We start from the raw sequence: 19,952 nt of genomic DNA on the forward strand, positions 1-19,952 counted from the left end.
AGAAAAATATATACCAATTTCCTCAATTAAAATTCTTTATTTTTACTTAATTTCTGGAAATTAGTAGGGAATAATGCTTACATGGTTTATGTGCAAAATTTATAAAATCGTAGAATCATAAATCACAGAATCATAGAATGCCTTGGGTTGGAAGAGACTTTAAAGATATCCAATCCCTTCCAATCCCTTTTCATGGACAGGGACACCTTCCGCTATAATAGGTTGCTCAAAGCCCCATCCAACCTGGTTTTATCAACAAGTTTACAGATTACACAAAATTGGGAGGAGTGCCTAATACACCATAAGGTCATGCTACCATCCAGAGGGACCTCAACAGGCTGTAGAAAGAGACATAGGAGTCCTTATAGACAACAGCAGCAATATGCCCTTAGTGCTAAGGTTTATTCTTGGATGCATTAGGCAAAGTATAGTCAGCAGGTCAAGAGAGGTGATCCTTCTGCTCTACACAGCTTTGGTGAGTTCATAATAGGAGTACTGTCCAGTTCTGGGCTAAACAGTACAAGACAGACATGGACATACTGGAAAGAGTCCAACAGAAGGTCACCAAGATAATCAAGGGACTGGAGCACCTCTCCAATGAAGAGAGGCTGAGAGAGTTGGGACTGTTCAGTCTGGAGGAGAGGAGGCTCAAGGAGTGGGTCTTATCAATGTGCATAAATAACTGAAGAGAGGGTGCAAAGAACATTGTGCTGTGCTCTTTTCAGTGGTGCCCAGTGCCAGGACAAGAAGCAACAGGCACAAACTGAAAAACAAGAGGTTCTGTCCAAACATCAAGAAGCACTTCTTTACTGTGTAGGTGGCAGAACACTTGCACAGGTTGCCCAGAGAGGTTGTGGAGTCTCTCTCCCTGGAGATCTTAAAAAGCCACCTAGACATGGTCCTGGGCAACCCAATTTAGGTGTACCTGATTGAGCAGGGGGGCTGGAACAGATGACCTGCAGAGATCTTCCAACCTAAATCACTATGATTCTGTGATTTGTGGAATAATGAAGATTGTGCCACAGATACTTTCAAATAGAGGTGAAAAACCATTGGTTTATTTAATATCGAATCTCCATTTATTAGCAAGGAGATATAATTTCTTTCCTTCTCTGGTGACCTTTGTAAGTGGACAGTGAGAGAGATTTACATAAGAACAGAAGTTATTTTCTCAACAGGAAGAGACTTGAGCACTTGAAATTTAAATTCTGAATAAAATGAATGTAGTCTAAGCCTCTCATTTTGCTAACAGTTATATACATAAAGCTCAACATCGCCAACTCACAAGCTTTTTTGAAATTTATTAATTTATCCACATTATTCTAATAGCACATAATATTTTCTTGAGCCTCTTTGTAACTACATCTGAGTATCTTTGATTTTATTTTTTTGGTTTCAAAGAAGAGACTTCTGGAAGAATCTTCAAAGCAGCTTTTTTTCCCTTCCTTTTGTTAAATTATAAGTAGAAGTGTCATCATCAAAAAGCATAGCTTTCTTTCAGTAGATTACTTTCAGCAATTCTCATGTCTGGCCAAATGCAAGATTAGACCCTTTGCTTAAACTTGAGAGTATTTATATTATTATTATTATTATTATTATTATTATTATTATTATTATTATTATTATTATTATTATTATTATTATTATTTCCTAGCAGAATCTGAAAATAATGTACCTTGACAGTATTCTTTCTCTCAAGATGTTTTTACAAACTAGTTATTTAATAATACTCAGTGGCTGATGTAGGAACAAAATAAACATTTATCACATTACTTCTTGTTCTGCCATTGATTGTTATGTTTTACACAAGCATTGCTAAAGCCTATAATTTTCTTTTAAAATAATAAGGACAAATAATAAGGGAACTTAAGGGAACATCTTCCAGTGTTTGAAAGATAATGTATGAGGGGCAAAATTCATAATAAACAGTGTGAGAAGGACTGCACTGTGCTTGTTTCCCTTTGATCTACACATTCTTCAGAAGTCCTCCAAAAGGCTTTACATCTTCAGATACTCTCACAGATACTCCAATATGTCCTCATGATAAACCCCGAAGCATGCCACAAACACCCTCAATTTTATTTCAAAATCATATAACTGAGGTTTTCCATACAGATCTCACAACAACTCAGATGACTGAACTGAAAAAAAAAAAAAAAAAAAAACAAAGAAAAAATAATAAAAATAATAAAACCAAACCAAACCTCACAAAAACAAACAAACAAACAAAACACTTATGCCAAGGAAGCACCCAGAGGAAATGTGGGGACAAAGGAAAAATAGGACCAACTGCTATGTAGCATGAATGCACTCAGTCTGGGCCATCTCACTTTCAGTGAAGCATGCCTGGTCCTATTTTAAACAACAGCATTGATATAAGATGTAATGGAAGTAAATCATTTTCAGTTAAAATCGGGACAACTTGGGTTTAAACACTGAATTCTTTTTCATTTACACTGCTTAATTATTAGATCACTTGACCTGAATATATATGGGATTGTGCCAACTTACTTTTTTTTTTTTTTTCCCAGATAAATGTGCTACAGATCATGTTACGCTCAAAATTTGTTTATAGGCAAGAGTTATCCGTTATACTATCCTAGTATATACATTGAGCTAAGAATTTAATGATAGTCAGTCAATGTTTTAATTTATTCAATACTTAGAATAGCATGTACTCATTTTCCAATTACTAAATAAAAGTCTCAGTAAATATATGAAAATTGTTACATAGGAAAACAACAACAACAACAACAAACAAACAAACAAACAAAAAACATAAAACAAACAAACAAACACCTGCCCTTTCCTAATACCATTATTCTTTGGTATTATGTTCAGTCTTTTGGTGTTCTGGGTTCTAGGTCTGAATGTCAGCTTTCTTCAAGAAGCAGAGTGACAGGGAGCTAGGTTTTCACTAGGAAGAGTATGATGTCAAGAGTGCTGTCTTTTTCCTTCTCTTCCCTGTAGGGGGAAGGGAAGAGTATAATACTGAGGCTTTCTTTCTCTTCAACCTACTTTAGACCCACTTTTCAGGTGCACTAGGGCAGTTCTTTCCGTAAATTTTCCTTTCTGTCAATTTCTTTCTCCTTAGTTGCCAGCAGAAGTTTGGATATTGCAGAATAGCCTTCTTCAGCTTCAGTAGATGTAAAGAACTGTTGTTTGCTATGTTAATAGTAGTGGATTAAAAATGTTTTGACAGAGTATTTTAAAATATTTTTAGTATAATTTTTAGAGAATTAAGTTTGTATGCTTTTGCATCTGAATAGAGAATACTTCAGATGGCTAATATCTTTTGTGTGGTATACTGAGAACTTTAATAATTTTCAGAGCTACTGATTGGCTTCTTATAAACTGAAAATGTAACAAAAATATAATTTATCTATACAAAAGTATTGTTTCCTTCAGAGAATATATAACAGGCACACACATTTTGTGGACTACTTTTAATTGATCTTACATTTCCTGTGGAATTGTTTCCTTTGTTAGCTAAGTGGCATTTTCATGTTTCCTTTGCCTGGTTTTCTCACAAATCAGTGGTTCATCAGCTGTAACTCTCAGCACACACAGAGAGCAAATGCAACTCACAGACTATGATTAACATAAACCCCTTCAAATCCAGCACTGTTTACACATACTACCCAAAGTTTTATGCAACAGATTAAATCCAAGTGATTTGCCACTAAACCATTCATTTAATTTAACAATCCACAAAAGACTGAACATAAAAATGTTTCACATCACAAGAATTATAATATTCATCTGATATAAACCCAAAACATGTCAATCAAAAATTGGAATATACAAATTTTAAAGTCCTTCCAATTCATGAATTGCTATTTTATTCATTTACTTATTTATTTTTGTTTAAAAAAAATAAAAAATAAATAGTCCCATAGTTTTCAATGAAGATTGAAATGTGAAAAAGTAAACCTTCTAACAAACTCAAACTCTCAAAGGAAAAAAAAAAAAAAAGAAAAAGAGAGGGGATGGGATGTGACAGAATAAGGTGTGGGGGGAGGATTCAAATTTATACATTTGAAAGTATATGTGATCATTGTCTGTAACTCTAAAAATATAGCTATGACTGTTTTAAGATTTCAACAGTATGGTCTTGAAAAGATTTAATATAGAAAAAAAAATAATCCTAATAACCAAATTGTTGTTAGGAATACACCTTGGGAATGTCTACACTGATGTACATTTTCAGGTCAGTTCTCTTTTAGAACAACAGACAGCCATATACTAACTACAAATAACAAGTAGTAAATTACAGAAGTGAAAATATGAGAGTAGCTCACAGAAGTTAGTAAGCACCTTTAATAAGAAACTATTGTAGAAGATGAGATGGGCTACATTTGCATTCAATTTTATATTTAATGCTTGATTTTTAATACTTCAGAGTCATGTACAGGAATGTTACAATTTTCTGGTATTTTCTTCCCCTATAACTATGTATAACTACGCATGTCAGAATTAACTGGAACACATTTTAAAATTACATATAATTTTTACAGAGTTGTTGCAAACTACCTTTGAGAAAAAAAAATAATAAAAAATAATAATAATAATAATATTTTTTTCACATACAATGTAAAGCATGGTTTTCTATCTTGATAGTACATTGCAATAACTAATAATCATTTATTTATTTCTAAAAAAAATGAACATATTTTCTTGCTTAGTTGCTTATTTTTAAATCCTTGAATATATTTTTGATAATACTGTCAAAGTCTGCTTCTTCAACCAAGTGCCATAAAAAAAGGGAAAGAGTCAAGAAGAAGGTGTTTTCATTCACTTTGAGAACTGAAGCATTGACACACTTTGGATGATAAGTAGTTCAAGAAATATAGATATGCCAGATCAAATATTTACTATTATGGGTGATTCTATTTCACCTACTCTATTATATAAAATTGGAGAAGAGAGGGGCCATTTATGGACTTTTTCTTGTCTAAATTAGAAGAACTGTAGACTGCATATGTCTGTATCCAAAAGAGTCTCCCTACTGCTCTTGCCATCAATCTGGATCATACTCAAGTCTTGTTTTAGTTTTCAGTAACAGAGTATAGGGGTTCTTAGGTATAAAGATGTAATTTTCTCAGTATCTATCACACAATGTACAGCAATTTAAAGACAAATTTAAGCAAAGGAGAGCTTGACATACTCAAGAGAGATGAAGCATCTCCCAGAACTGTCTGGAATTTCTTTTATTGCATCCTTCCTCCTCAATATTTTACATCAATAAGGCAGAATTAGCACAGGATAGACTGAAGTCAGGATTACATCTCTAGAAATCTTCCACAACAAAAATGCTTACAATGATGAACAAAAAGTGAAAAAGTAAGTGTGACCCTGGGTAGTTACAGATTCTATTTGTGAAATTGAAAACACTTATTCTTGATATCTGAGTTGAAGTGGTTGTATGACTATATTTGCAAATGTCTTACTAATACACAAACAAGAATACTGCCACTACTTTTTACATTTATTTACTGCTACTCATTATTTTTCTCTTGATTCAGACATAAATAGAACATAAATTATCCCATCTGGCTCAACTGAATGATTACAAACACCACATTTGGCTTCTTGTGCCACAAGCTTCTGAAGAACTATTTTATGATAACCAGGAATGTTCTTTCAAAGGTAACAAGGTACTCAGAGTACTGATGCTTCATTGGACCAAAGGTTCCATCTAGTTAATGGAAAGACTAGGTAACACCAAAGCAAAACACACTGCAGGTGACTTAGTATGAGAGGCATTTATGACAGATCATAAGAAAGGATGTGACTACAACTGACAAGAACGACAAGTTTAGGGCACTCATCTAAAATAATATTTTCCAGGGTATGTTTTTGCATTTTCTATTTAAAATGCGTCCTGATGATAGGAGAATTTGTATCGACTGTGGCTAATTCAGATACCTAGAAAATAGGAAATGATATATCAGAGAGAGTTCTGCTTAACATTTCATGTTTTTCTGTTTCCCTAAGCAGGGAAACACTCCCTTAGTGTGATATCTTCTGTGACTCAATGTCAAGTCCCCAACTTGTTCTATATGTTGTATTTATGTTTTAGACATTTTAGTCATGAATGACTTTACTATCAGAAGTTTAAGTGGCAGGCACTGCAACGTTATGAAAAATCTGTTGTTGTAGTTTTTTTGTTTATATATATATATAAATATGTATACATAGATATAAGTTACTTAAGAGTACTTCAGTAAAACAGAAAGTAATACAAACATAAAGAAATATACAGAAGTCATGTCTGGAACCAGTCTAAAACATGAATTCTCATTAATATACACTCACACTGCTTGGCTAATCACTAAAAACTGTCCTTAAGGAAGATAATTTGTTAAGCATAAGGGTTTGTGAAAGTATTACAAAAATGTTGCTTGCCTCTAAGTTAGTCTAATTAAAGGACCCTGGAAATATTCTAACAAATTATACTCAAAAAATTGATTTGTGGCATTCATACACAAGGCAATATTTATGTAAATCCCTTTGATTAATACCAATATTATTAACAGTGACAGTAATAATAATTATTACAGACAGTAATTAGTTAAATTAGTAATAGCTGTGTACTATGTAAAGGCTATGATTATTTGAAAAGACAGTTTAACAGAACGTCCAAGGTCCTCTGCCAATCAATGTGTATCATGTGTTTTTACCTACTTTAAAGGAAGATTCTAGTATACAAAACATATAATATGCTCTGCTATACTCTGTGGAAAAAGTTGAATAGATAAATTTACTTTTCCAGTCAGTAGGAGAGTGGCTTTCTCTTTCCCTTCCTTGTAAAGAGATGAATTATCTTTCATGAAGAAATCATATTCTTCTCAAAAGCAATATATTTTCTTAAACATTACACAGAAGTGACAGAGTTAGTCAGGCAATTACTAGGTCGATTGGTAAAATAGCTATTTTGCTCCTAGCAGATGTCTCTCCATCTCTACTCATCTAAATTGCCAGTGATATGGATATAATAATGGATCTCCGATTCATACACATGGGTGAAAAACTTTTATTTTACTATGCATGAAAACTATATATCATGAGCACCATTTTTATATTCTGGTAATGTCAAAGCAGAATCCCTGGTGTGACTGAAGCTGTGACAGCTGGGCGACAAGCAGTAATTGAACATATTTAAAAATCCACCCTGTGTACTGAACAGATTTCAATGTCTGCTTTGTTTAAGGTCCACTGAGTTGTGAAATGGTTGCTTCATGCACACAGATGTTAATATCTCCAGGCTCTTCTTTGTTGTTCCTCATTTACATATTTGCAGTAAGTTTGCTGCTCGTGAAGTCAGATACAGATACTTGTTACTACTTTTAGAATAATGCATGTTCCAGACAAAATATGAGAAACTGTAATTACACCCATTAAGATTTAAGGAGAAAAATAATAAGAAGCATACCGATAGGTGTTCAGTAACCAGTGCTTCATTAGTTTCTTTACTATTGAAATATCTGTCTCTGATGATGTTAATTATGTAGGGAAAATAATATAATTTTGAATCAGTTTAAGTTCTCTTCTTAGTCTCTTCATCTATGAACACATTTTGAAGTAATGATCCAACAAGATTCTGAAGTTTTATATGGTTATTAACTGTTATACTTGGTCATTCTATTACAAAACAAACAAACAAACAAACGAAAAAACAGAAATGTCTTTTTCTTTTATCCATTCTTTGAGAATCACGGTATGATGCCGAGTACTCCAGAAAACTTATTTCATTGAACAAGAACTACAAATAAATTAATGAATAAATAATTAAATAAAACAAATGAGTTGGCTGACTGATTAAGCTGCAGACAACAAAATCAGGTATCAGTGACCATTCATTTGTTTAGTAAATTGTACATCAAGATGATGAAGTGCCACTTTTACAGAGAAGAATGATTTCACAGGAGATAACAGAAAAACAAAGACATATCACGTTAACGTTGTCATATGCATTTTTAATATCATTGACAGGGTGTCAGATAACTCAATGTGTATTACAACTGTAACAACAGTGTATCACTTAAAAATAATATCTGGGTTACAACTGATACTTATAGATCTATGAATCATAGTTACTATAAAAGCTTATCCTCTTCATATTTTTTTTTAATTATTGTTATAATTATTTAGTTTTTAATCTGAAATCATTATACTTCAGCCTTACAAAGTCTCTTCAAGTTTGTATTTAGTTTGTCAGGTTACTTGTAAACTAGAATATGTCATATTATTGAGAAGTAGGTTGACCTGGCTAGCACCTAACCACTCTCTTAACTCCCGTTCCTGATAAGCGAGAGAAAATAAGATGAAAAGTTCATGGGTTGAGATAAAGATGGGGAGATTACTTACTAATTACTGTCACAGACAAAACTCAGCAGAGAGAAACTTATTTTAACGATGCAGGGATTTTTATTTTTATTTTATTCTAATTTTTTCTGATGATAATTATTTGGATAGTGAGAAATAAAGACACATTTAAACACCACCTTTCCAGAGAAGGAAATATTCATCTGCTCTAGTGTGGGCTGCAGTTTGGATATGTACTCCACCATGGTCTTCACTATGGGCTTTCAGCGGAATCTCTGCCATGGTCCCTGAAGCACCTCCTCTCCTTCTTCTCTGACCTTGGTGCTAGGGCTTTTTCATTACTTGTCTGTCTGTGTAGCATTTTGTAACATTTTTTGCCCTTTTTTTATCTAGGTTTTACCAGAGGTACTACTACTGTCTTAGCTACTGGGCCCAGCCATGCCCTGTGGTGGTGCCAGTGGAACTGGAAAAAGCTGTGTCCAGCACGGGGAAACCCCAGACTCTGCTCACAGATGCCACCCTCCATTTTGCTACTGGGGCATCTGCACCCAGTACATCCTGCAATCTAGTTTTACCTGTGTCACTTATTTCAAATTTATTTTCTCAGGGGAATGGACTTTAAAATTTTCTGCAGCTGCAAATGAAAACATAAGTAAATAAATAAATAATTAGGAAGTAAGGTAAACCTACTGTTTTGTCATTTACAGATAAGACTGACATAAATTCCCATTGGGTTAAAAACACTTTTGTCTCTAGCAAAAGGGTTGATGCCCTGGCTATAATAATGGGTAAGTGCAATTGTTGTACGCGTGGTAAAAGCTTAGAAGGATTTCTGTCACAAAGAGTATTTTGTTGACCTGAGAAAATTATATTTGTTGGAGTTATTTTTCAAAGAGTTGGTGATAGAGCTGTGCCCATATTTCTAAAGGGAAGGGATTCACTACAACTTGTACTCTGGGAGGGATCTTTAAAAATTGTTATTGCATTTCAGTGGGGAGATGTTATTTAGGAAATCCCACTGTTCTGAGAAGGAATCTGAACTCATTTGTGTTTTCACATTCTAAAATATGACAGGGAATTACTGTATAAAATAACCCAGCAGATCACATGAGACAGTCCAATGATACATTACCAGAAAATTTACAAACTAGAACAAATCACACTCAGCAACAGGAATATGTGGGGTCTATAACCACTGGGGTGACAGCTAGCACTAAACAAGTAACTGCTGAAAGAGAATATAATTATCAAAGGTATCTAATGGCACATCAGCTAATGGTGATTAATGGGACCACAGCTAGCATGATCCACAATGTATACATTTACAAAGAGTGGATACTGGCAAAACAACAAGATCAGCATCAACTCAGAGAATCATAGAATCATAGAATGGTTTGGGTTGGAAAGGATCTTAAAGATCATCTAATCCCAACTCTCCTGCCATGGGCAGGGACACCTACCACTAGATCAGGTTGACCAAAGCTCCATCCAACTTGGTCTTGTACACTTCTAGGGATGGGGCATCCACAACTTCTCTGGGCAACCTGTTCCTGTGTCTCACCACCCTCATAATAAATAATTTATTTCTAATACCTAATCTAATTCTATAATCTTTTAGTTTTAAACCCTTACTCCTTGTCCTATCATTGTCCCAATAAAAAAGTCCCTCCCCAGCTTTCCTATAGGCCCCCATTAGGTATTGGAAGACTGCAATGAGTTCTCTCCAGAACCTTCTCTTCTCCAGGCTGAATAATTCCAGCTCCCTAAGCTTGTCTTCACGAAAGAGGTGGTCTAGCCCTTAGATCAACTTTGTGGCCCTCCTCTGGACTTGTTATAACAGGTCCATGTCCTTGTGCTGGGCAACTCAGAGCTGAACACAGTGCTCCAGGTAGGGTCTCACAAGAGCGGAAGGGGAGAATCACCACCCTCAATGGTGTTTGACCATGCTTCTTTTGAAGGCCAACCCAAGATACAATTGGCTTTTTGGGACAAGTTGTTAACATATAAGTGTCTAAGCAGAAGCTAAGAGTCTCTGATTGTTTTAAATCACCAGATACCTAAGCTTTGACTGAGTTTTCTTTTAAATAGGCATTGCCCAAATTACTTTAACAGGCATTTAGCACTCTTTGAGATTCCTTAGGAGCTCCTACTAATGTTCACACTGCTACTGACGACACGGGTCTTCTCTGTCATGTTTTCCTGCCTCATCTGAACATCTTCAGTGTCCCAGTGCATTTCAGAGGGTATTTAGATAACTACATTTATCTCTTAGTTGATATATTCATTGAAGCCAAGGGGAAGAATTTAATTGAAGCTTTAATGTCTCAGATCTGAGACTTCTGAATGGAACTGGCAGACACAATACAGAATCCACACATTTTCATCGATCCCTATGTCTTACAATTATTAATGATTATCAGTGATTTGAACCTCATGTTGACATTTTCTGTTGAAAACAAAGCGGAGTAAATAATTAAGAATTATTCTTAAATTCATTTCCTTTAAGATGAAATAGAGGTAAAGAACTAAAGAGCATGCAAGAATGCACAACCTAGTTCAGAAAAGAAGATAAAACCAGATCGTCTTCTTTAAGCCAGGAAAATATTTTGTGATAGCTCTGTAAAGTCCTGGACCCATAGGGGCTTCATGGTTTTCCCTCTGATTCACAACATCTTCCTTCATACTTTATGTTCAGATACATTGTAGGACATTCTATTTTCCTTGTAGTAATCAACATTTACTTGGCTAAAATATTTTACCCCCTCACTTTTTTAATTTTTATTTTAATATCTGCTTACTAATGTGATCTAAAAGCCCTAACTGAAATACTTATTTTCACTTATTTTCCCCAGCCTTCTATGGTTAGGTCTGATTTTTCTGCATTTTTATTGGATTTATTTATAGTTTGTGTGTAAATAAACCTGAGAAACCAATATCTCCCATGGAAGTCAGGCTTATATTTGAAAAACTAAATCTGATTGGTATGTAGAAAAAGAAATCACAGAATCACAGAATCGAAGGGGTTGGAAGGGACCTCGAAAGATCATCAGGTCCAACACCCCTGCCAAAGCAGGTTCCTTGGAGCAGGCTAGGCTGCCCAGGTAGGCATCCAAACAGGCCTTAAGTATCTCCAGAGAAGGGGACTCCACAACCACCCTGGGCAGGCTGTTCCAGTGCTCCATCACCCTTACCCTGTAGAAGTTCTTTCTCATATTGGTGCAGAACTTCCCGTGATCCATTTTGTGGGCATTGCTCCTTGTCCTGTCCCCACAAACCACTGAAAAGAGGTTGGCCAAATCCCTCTGTCTTCCACACTCAAGATATTTGTAAACATCAATAAAATCCCCTCTCAGTCTTCTCTCCTCCAGGCTGAACAGACCCAGGTCTCTCAGCCTTTCCTCATAGGGAAGATGCTCCAGGCCCCATATCATCTTTGTGGCCCTCCGCTGGACTCTTTCCAGGAGATCCCTGTCTTTCTTGTACTGGGGAGACCAGAACTGGACAGAGTGCTCCAGATGAGGCCTGACCAGGGCAGAGCAGAGGGGGAGGACCACCTCCCTTGACCTGCTGTCTCCTTTTAATGTATGCCAGGACCCCATTGGCCCTCTTGGCCAATGATACTCATCCAACCTTTTTTAATGCAATACATATTTGGGGGAAATTGTAGAGAATACTCAAATTGCATGAATATTCACGTTTCACTCGGAGGTGAGCAATGATGCAAGCTCCTGTTTTCCACTGTCTCTTTGTTGTGTTTCCGCTCAAGTGGGCAGCCGAGCTCCACCACAGCAGCTCTCTCACTCCCCCTCCTCAAAGAAAATAAGATGAAAAGGGCTCAAAGGTTGAGATAAGGACAAGAAGATCAAGCAGTAATTATTGTAACGGGCAAAACAGACTCAGCATAGGGAGATAGTAAGATTTATTGCTCATTACTAACAAGCTAGAGAAGTGAGAAACAAAGGAAAGAAACCAAAAGCACCTTCCCCTCCCCATCCACCCTCTTCCACTTCCTCCCCCAGAGCGGCGCAGGGGAACAGGGAAATGGGGGTTATGGTCTGTCTACAGTACTTCTTCTCTGCCGCTCCTTCTCGGTCACTCTCGTCCCCTGTGCTGTGGGGTCCCACCCATGGGATACAGTCCTTGATGAACTGATCCGGCGTGGGCTTCCCACAGGCAGCAGCTCTTCCAGAACTGCTCCAGATATGGGTCCGTACCACAGGGTCCATCTCTCAGGAGAAAACTGCTCCTACCTGGGTCCCCCACGGGCAGCAGCTCCTGCCAGATCACCTGCTCCTGCGTGGTCTCCTCTCCACGGGCTACAGGTCCGGCCCGGAATCTGCTCCAGCAGATTCCACAGGTCTTCTACAGGTGGCAGCCTCCGTCGGTGCAAGGCCACCTGCTCCACCGTGGTCTACTCCACAGGCTGCAGCGTGGAACCCTGCTCCACCGTGGTACTCCATGGGCTGCAGGGGGACATCCTGCTTCACCATGGTCCTCACCACAGGCCGCAGGGGACTTCTTCTCCGGCGCCTGGAGCACCTCTCCCCCTCCTTCTGCACTGACCTTGGTGCCTGCAAGGCCGTTCCTCACTCCTTTCACTCTCCCAGCTGCTGTGTGGCTCAGCGTTTTTTTTTCCCTGTCTTAAATATGCTCTCACAGAGGCGCAAAACAACATCGCTTATTGGCTCAGCTCTGGTCAGCAGTGGGGCCCTTCCCAAACATGGAGCAGCTTCTAGATCCTTCTCACAGAAGCCACCCCTATGGCCCCCTGCTACCAAAACCTTGCCATGTAAACCCACTACACTCTTGTACATTGTTTTTTGAGGGTTTTGTTGTTTGTTTGTTGATGTTTTATTTAAATATATGTTTTTAATTATGTTTTTTCTTGATTATACTCTGTAAGATCAGTTCTGTAGAATGGTGAACAGGAACAACCTTAATCTAATGTCATTTTGCACAATTAACTTTCCCTAGCCAATTTGGATTTAGTTCTTTTCTTTGTCTTTTTAGTGCCAATCAATCAAAAATTTATCAGATTAATTCATTATCCTCATCCTTCACTGACTCTCCATACTCAATAATGGCACCCACATTGTTCAATATATTTTTTTTTTCTGATTGTTCTAGTACACATAACTTTTTTCATAACTGTTTTTTTAACATAACTGTTAACTTTTTTTTTTTTTTTTTCCCTGCAGAAACCTCTAGAGAGAACAGGCTTCTTAGCTTTTTAGAGAACTTCAAGAAATAAAGTTACAGTAGTTACTTGCTTCATTTGAAATGTTGGCAAATTTTTAAAAACAAAAATAAAATAAATCAATTGAGAAAATCAGAAACTGTTATTAATCACATGAAGTCCATACCATTCAGGGTAATGTCCCTCTTCTCATGAAAAGGTACTTCGAATAAAAAAGGTGAAAGATTAAATAGATCAAATTCTTCTTCACGTTAAACCATGGTGTTGGAAATTTACATTTTTTTTTTCTTCAACTGCATATATAAAAGACTAATCACATAGTGTCCTACAGTATTAAAAGACATCAAAGATGCCTCTTTACATATTAAATTTGAAAAATAAAGGTTTGTTAATGCACATGAATAAACTATGAAATACAGAACAATTGAATTATCATAAATGATAAAAATTAGGATAAAAGTTTTATTGAAGTAGCTGACAGTCTGAGAAGTATTGTTGACAAAATTTATGAAAATAATTGGCAGTGAAATTAAGATTTTATTTTATTTTTTTAAGGATTTTCATGTAGGCATAACAGTTAGGCTAAATCATTACAACGCCATCTACAATAAGATTCCACAATGGAAAATGATGGACATTCTCAGGAGGCCATTTCCATTATTTCCGCCTCTGTAAGGCTTCACTGGGACCAACAGAACATGGGTAATAATTCGCTAGCACATTTCTGAATTATGTCTTATTAGTATCTATGTCACTCATTTCAGGGCATAAATGGATCACTCAACATCTCCTGCTTTTTCCACCATTGTTTATTACTATAAACTACAGATATCAGAACGGAATATTGCTGTAGAGAGTAGAAAACTATACATGCTGCATAAATAAATAAATAAATAAATAAATAAATAAATAAATAAATAAAATCCAAGTAACTTTTCTGCTTTTTGCTTGTTTGTTTTATTATTTTTTTATTAGGTGCTTGTTATGAATACTTCAGGTGGGATCTATCTAATTAGGTTTTCTATAAATTAATTTTCCTTGAACAATTAAAGGAAATCAGTCTCTCTAAAGTGTGATTTGTTACATTTTGAAAAGGAATCAGCAAGATTTTAAAATCAATCTTATAGAAATTCTGTATAATTAAGATAAAATTAAGAAAAGTATCTTATTTTCAAATAGCTAAAGCTGTATAAAATAAATCCCAATCTTCTGCATTACAAACTTAATTATTCTTCTTATAAAGTCAAGGACAAATCTCTGTTGAGTTTAATAGGAATATTAGCTAGCACATACAACTTACCATTCATTCTCAGAGAGTAGAAAAAAAAATATGTCAATTAGATGTTATCTGACTAATACAATTTACATTTTTCATATTTTGTATATATATTTTAATCCTTCTAGAGCAAGTATAATAGTATAATGAGTTGTCTCTCTCTACAGTTCTGCAGCTTCTGTAGCTATAGCCCAACTCAAATAACAAACCACTTTCTATTATTTCTTGTATTAAAATGTTACTTTTTTTTTTTTTTTTTTTTTTTTTCTTACTTGTTTTCATGTTTTAAAGACATTTTGGATTATTTCAGTCATACTTCTGTCTTTTACCTGCCATCTAGATACTCAAGACTATAATGACTGTGCATTATTAAGAGCCATCAGAAGTGCATAGACTCCATATTTGTATGATATATCTGCATGATATTGCTGCTGAGACCTGAACTATCCTTTCCATTGTCAACTGGCAGCTGCTAAACTCAAAGATGCAAAATAAATTGTCTTTTATGGGCAAAACTACTTTTATCATTGGTGTTTTTGTTTGGTTTGGTTTGTGAAAATTATTCTTTATATATTTTAAATAAATTTCTCATAACTGAGGGCAAATAAATATTTTTCCTTTGAAAATTTTCCTAAATTTTAAATACCCTCAGGATTTTTAATAGCTAGGTCAGTCAAAGTAAACCCATATTATCGATGGAAATCCCACTAAAGGAAACAGAGGTTAAGTGGGATTCATCTTACCTGTTGTCAGGCGCCTTACCTTAAAACAAGCACCTTGAACAAGATATACGGTTCAAGTAGTCTGCTAGATTTTCTTTATAGCTCATAGACAGAAATAGTCTCTTTCATAGGGCAATTCACTTATGTGTATGATATCAATCTTACAAGGAGATGAACTGCCCTCTGGAAATGGCTATTTCTTTTCATGGATCATAAAGAGAGTTTAGATGACTAGTTTATCCTGAGAACTTAACTTTTAACTAGCAGAAGTTAGATGAAGTGAATCCAGGACTGAATTAGTGATATTTTAATATTAGTTTCATGAAAAATATTATACTCTTGACAATGTTAATAAAATGTGCAATTAATATAAGTTAAAATCAGACTTTATGCCTTCATGAGTGCACATGAAGTTTTCTCATGCCATTTAACATACTGTATGATATCTGAGACATATGCAGATTCTGATAAATGTGGAATAGGACAGAGAAAACCTGCACCTGTCTGAACCAGCAGCTAGAGGCCACCTGGAAGACACTAGAGCATCTGAAACTGTACTAGTACACCTATGTTTATAGAACTGAAAGTAGCCACTAATACTCCCTTGACTCCAACATACAGTAAAGCAAACAAGCCCTGTGACTTGGCAAGGAGACTACCAATTCACAGCTGAGGAACTGTGACTATAAATACAGTGCAGCATGCTCTGATCACGGCTGCCATTATCTGGAGCCCCTTGAGTCCCAGGTTGGGTCCCAAAATACGTGCCGAAGTTTACCAATAATTTAATAGATGAAGTAAAATATCCATACATGGGAAGGGAAGGGAAGGGAAGGGAAGGGAAGGGAAGGGAAGGGAAGGGAAGGGAAGGGAAGGGAAGGGAAGGGAAGGGAAGGGAAGGGAAGGGAAGGGAAGGGAAGGGAAGGGAAGGGAAGGGAAGGGAAGGGAAGGGAAGGGAAGGGAAGGGAAGGGAAGGGAAGGGAAGGGAAGGGAAGGGAAGGGAAGGGAAGGGAAGGGAAGGGAAGGGAAGGGAAGGGAAGGGAAGGGAAGGGAAAAAAGAAAAAAAATAAAAAGGAAAACTTTATTCACTGGTTCTCAACAAGAGGCAGATGCTTAAACATTTCCTGGAAAGTTTGGCCATAGCATGCATATCTTTGTTTGTTTGTTTGTTTGTTTGTTTTTGTGAAGAAATACAACATAATCCTGAGTGTCCCCATTTCCTCCTCCTTTTCTTGAACTTTTATCACTGAGCATAATGTCATATGGAATGGTATATCCTTTTGGTCAGTTTAGGTCAGCTGACCCAGCAGTGTCCCCTCCCAACTTCTTGCCCATCCCCTGCATAATGGTTGCAGGACACAGAGTGAGAAAAAAAAAGAAAGCCTTGGCACTGTGCAAGCATTACCCATCTACCCATCAGTGTTCAAAACACTTATGTGTTATCTAAATGTTTTTTATCACAGATCCAAAACAACAGTGCTATACGGGTTACTAAGAAAAAAGTTAATTAACTGCATCCTAACCAGACCCAACATAAAGCATTACAATGATATTTACAAGGATCTCTGAAGGTCATGTAGTCCAACGTCCTGCTCAAAGCAGCACTAAGCTTCAAAGCCAGATAGTCCAGAGCCTTATACACTGGAGTTCTTAAAATCTCCAAAGATGGAAATTACACAGCCTCTTTGTGTATCCTGTTCTAGTGCTTACTCATTATGACTTATTTTTCCACTTTTGTACAAACAGAATTTCCCTTATTGAAACTTCTGGCCATTGCCTGTCATATGTTTGCTTAACACCTGTGAGACAAATCTTACTCCATCTTCTCTATAACACTTTTTTAAAGATCAAAGGATTGGCAACTCTATTTTTTACTCTGAATATATCCAAGTCCCTCAACTGCCCCATGTGTACTTCATCCCCATGCAGCTGAAGGAAAAGTCTGTAAAACAGTTGCATTATAAGCATAGATAACCATACTAAAATAGCAAAAACATAATAACTTTTAACATTTGGTAACCTTGTACTACTAACTTTTTTGCAACACAGCATAATTTAAATATATAAATAATAGACATAACTGCAAGGGGTAGATGGAGGTTTATATTACATGTATAGTTGCATAAAAGTGATGTAGGAAAATGTGAATTATATAAAAATAGCAAGATAAAAGTTAGCAGGCAGGAAAGGTGTTTGGTAATATTCTACTGTGCAAACAGGAATAGAATCTGCATGAGAGAAAAATCTTGCAGGGTAAGTGAAACAAGAACTGAACCTGATCCCAACAATAAGGTTCAATGAACAGAGATTACAAGATTACATCTTCTTTTGTGAAAGCATCGGATGAATATAAAACATAAAGAAAAAGAGTGGAAAGATGAAAAAAGATAAGAAAGTGCTCCAGTTTTCCTCACTGACAAGCTTTCAAGCCTAGTCACTTTGACCTTGGCAATAAAAAAGATATTAAGGTTCCATTGAGGACAATAGCCATTAGTGTTCAATAAAATGACATCAGACCCAAAGAATTTTATAGTTACAGCGATTTTAGGACAAGTTTGTTAAGGACCAAATATTTTGTATATTTTTGTATATCCGGAGATAATTGCTAAAAGAGATTAAGAACTACCCAGTGACAATGTGTATTAATGAATAACAATCCAGTAAAAAGTTGTTCTAAAATTTAAAGCTGGATTGATTTGTCAGTCATTTTAAAAGCTCTCATCACAGCAATCTCTATTTCCCTAATCATTATATAGACTGTTCTGTACCTCACAGTTTGCTGAGTAGATCATCTAGTCAAATCACCGTGCTGAAGCAGGATCAGCTAGTCAGCCCAGGACTCTGTCTAGATGGGTTTTGAGTGTCTCCACAGACAGAGATTCCACAGCCTCTCTGGGAAATCTGTTACAGCATTTGACCACCCTCACATTAATAGTAGTAGTAATTAATGGTAATTGTACTTAATAGTAGTAAGAGTAAGAGTAAGAGTAAATTCTTTGTTTTCAGGTAGAATTTCAAATGTTTTAATTTGTGCTTATTCACTCTTGCCCTGTCAGTGGGCACGACTGAGAAGATTCTGGCTCCCTCTTCATTTCCTTCCATCAAAGGAATGTTTATTGGTAACATTCTTGCTGAGCCTTATATTCTCCAGAATGAAGAGTCCAAGCTCTCTCATTGTATCCTTGTTGTGCTCAGTCATCTAGGTTTCTGAGGAAGTTGACAAATGCTATTGAGTCCAGAAATGATCCTTTATAATCTGTTTCCAAACAGTCTTGAAATCACCAATCCTTTCAGCTCAAAAGGTCCATACTCTACCTTTCATCTTTCAGGTCCATACTTTGGCTATAAAAATACTGCAACAGAATGTAACAAAGTCTTTGAGAAGGTAAAGGTAAATGAAGTGCCAATTCTCTCTCCTTGTCCAGAAGAACTGTTATTTCCTCATAGCAGATAATCATGCCCTTGACCCTTGCCTGTTAAATGCCTTTTATCTGTCTGTCTGTCTGTCTATCTATCTATCTATTTATTTCCCTGTGCCTGGAAATGGCTTCCATGAAGACTTAGTTCATAATATTACAAAAAGATAAAAATAAGGTTGTAAGATCTGGCCTACGTTTTTGTGGATCCTTTTTCTTTTGGTTCCTTCAATGCGTTCCTTCAATGCATTGAAGATAATTTTCTGACACAGGTGGTGGAGGAGCCAATGAGGAGGGGGGGGTTCTGTACCTTTTTCTTACTAACAGGGATAGGCTTTTTAGGGATGTGAAAGTTGGGGGCAGCTTGGGATACGGTGGCCATGAGATGGTGGAGTTCAAGATGGAACTTGGTGGAAGAAGTAAGGCAAAAAGTAGGTTTTCTACCCTGTATTTTTGGAGATCCAACTTTGACCTCTTCTGGGACCTACTTGGGGGTATCTCATGGGCTCGATTGCTAGAAGGCAAGGGTGCTTGTGACAGCTGGGCTACATTTAAACTGCACTTCTTCCAAGCTCAGGATTGGTGCATCCCTAAGAGTAGGAAATCAGGGAAGGGGGGCAGGAGACCTGCATGTATGAGTAAGGAGCTCATCAACAAAACCAAAAGGAAGAGAAAAGTCTATGAAATGTGGAAAAAGTCTATGAAATGTGTAAAAATTCTCCTCTTGGGAAGAGAATAGGAGCATTGACAGGGGCTGCAGGGATGTGACGAGGACGGCTAAAACCCACCTGGAGATGATACAAAGCTGGGAGGAGTGGCTGACAGGCCAGAAGGCTGTGCTTCCATTCAGCAAGAACTGGACAGGCAGGAGAGATGGGTAGGAAGAAACCAAATGAGGTTTAACAAGAAGAAGTGTAGAGTCCTGCACCTAATAACTACATGTATCAGTACAGTCTGCGGGTTGACCTGCTGGAGAGAAGCTCTGCAAAGAAGGACCTGGGGATCCTGGTGGA

This window comes from Anas acuta, chromosome 1 (assembly GCF_963932015.1).
Source record: "Anas acuta chromosome 1, bAnaAcu1.1, whole genome shotgun sequence".
Classification (NCBI taxonomy): Eukaryota; Metazoa; Chordata; class Aves; order Anseriformes; family Anatidae; genus Anas; species Anas acuta.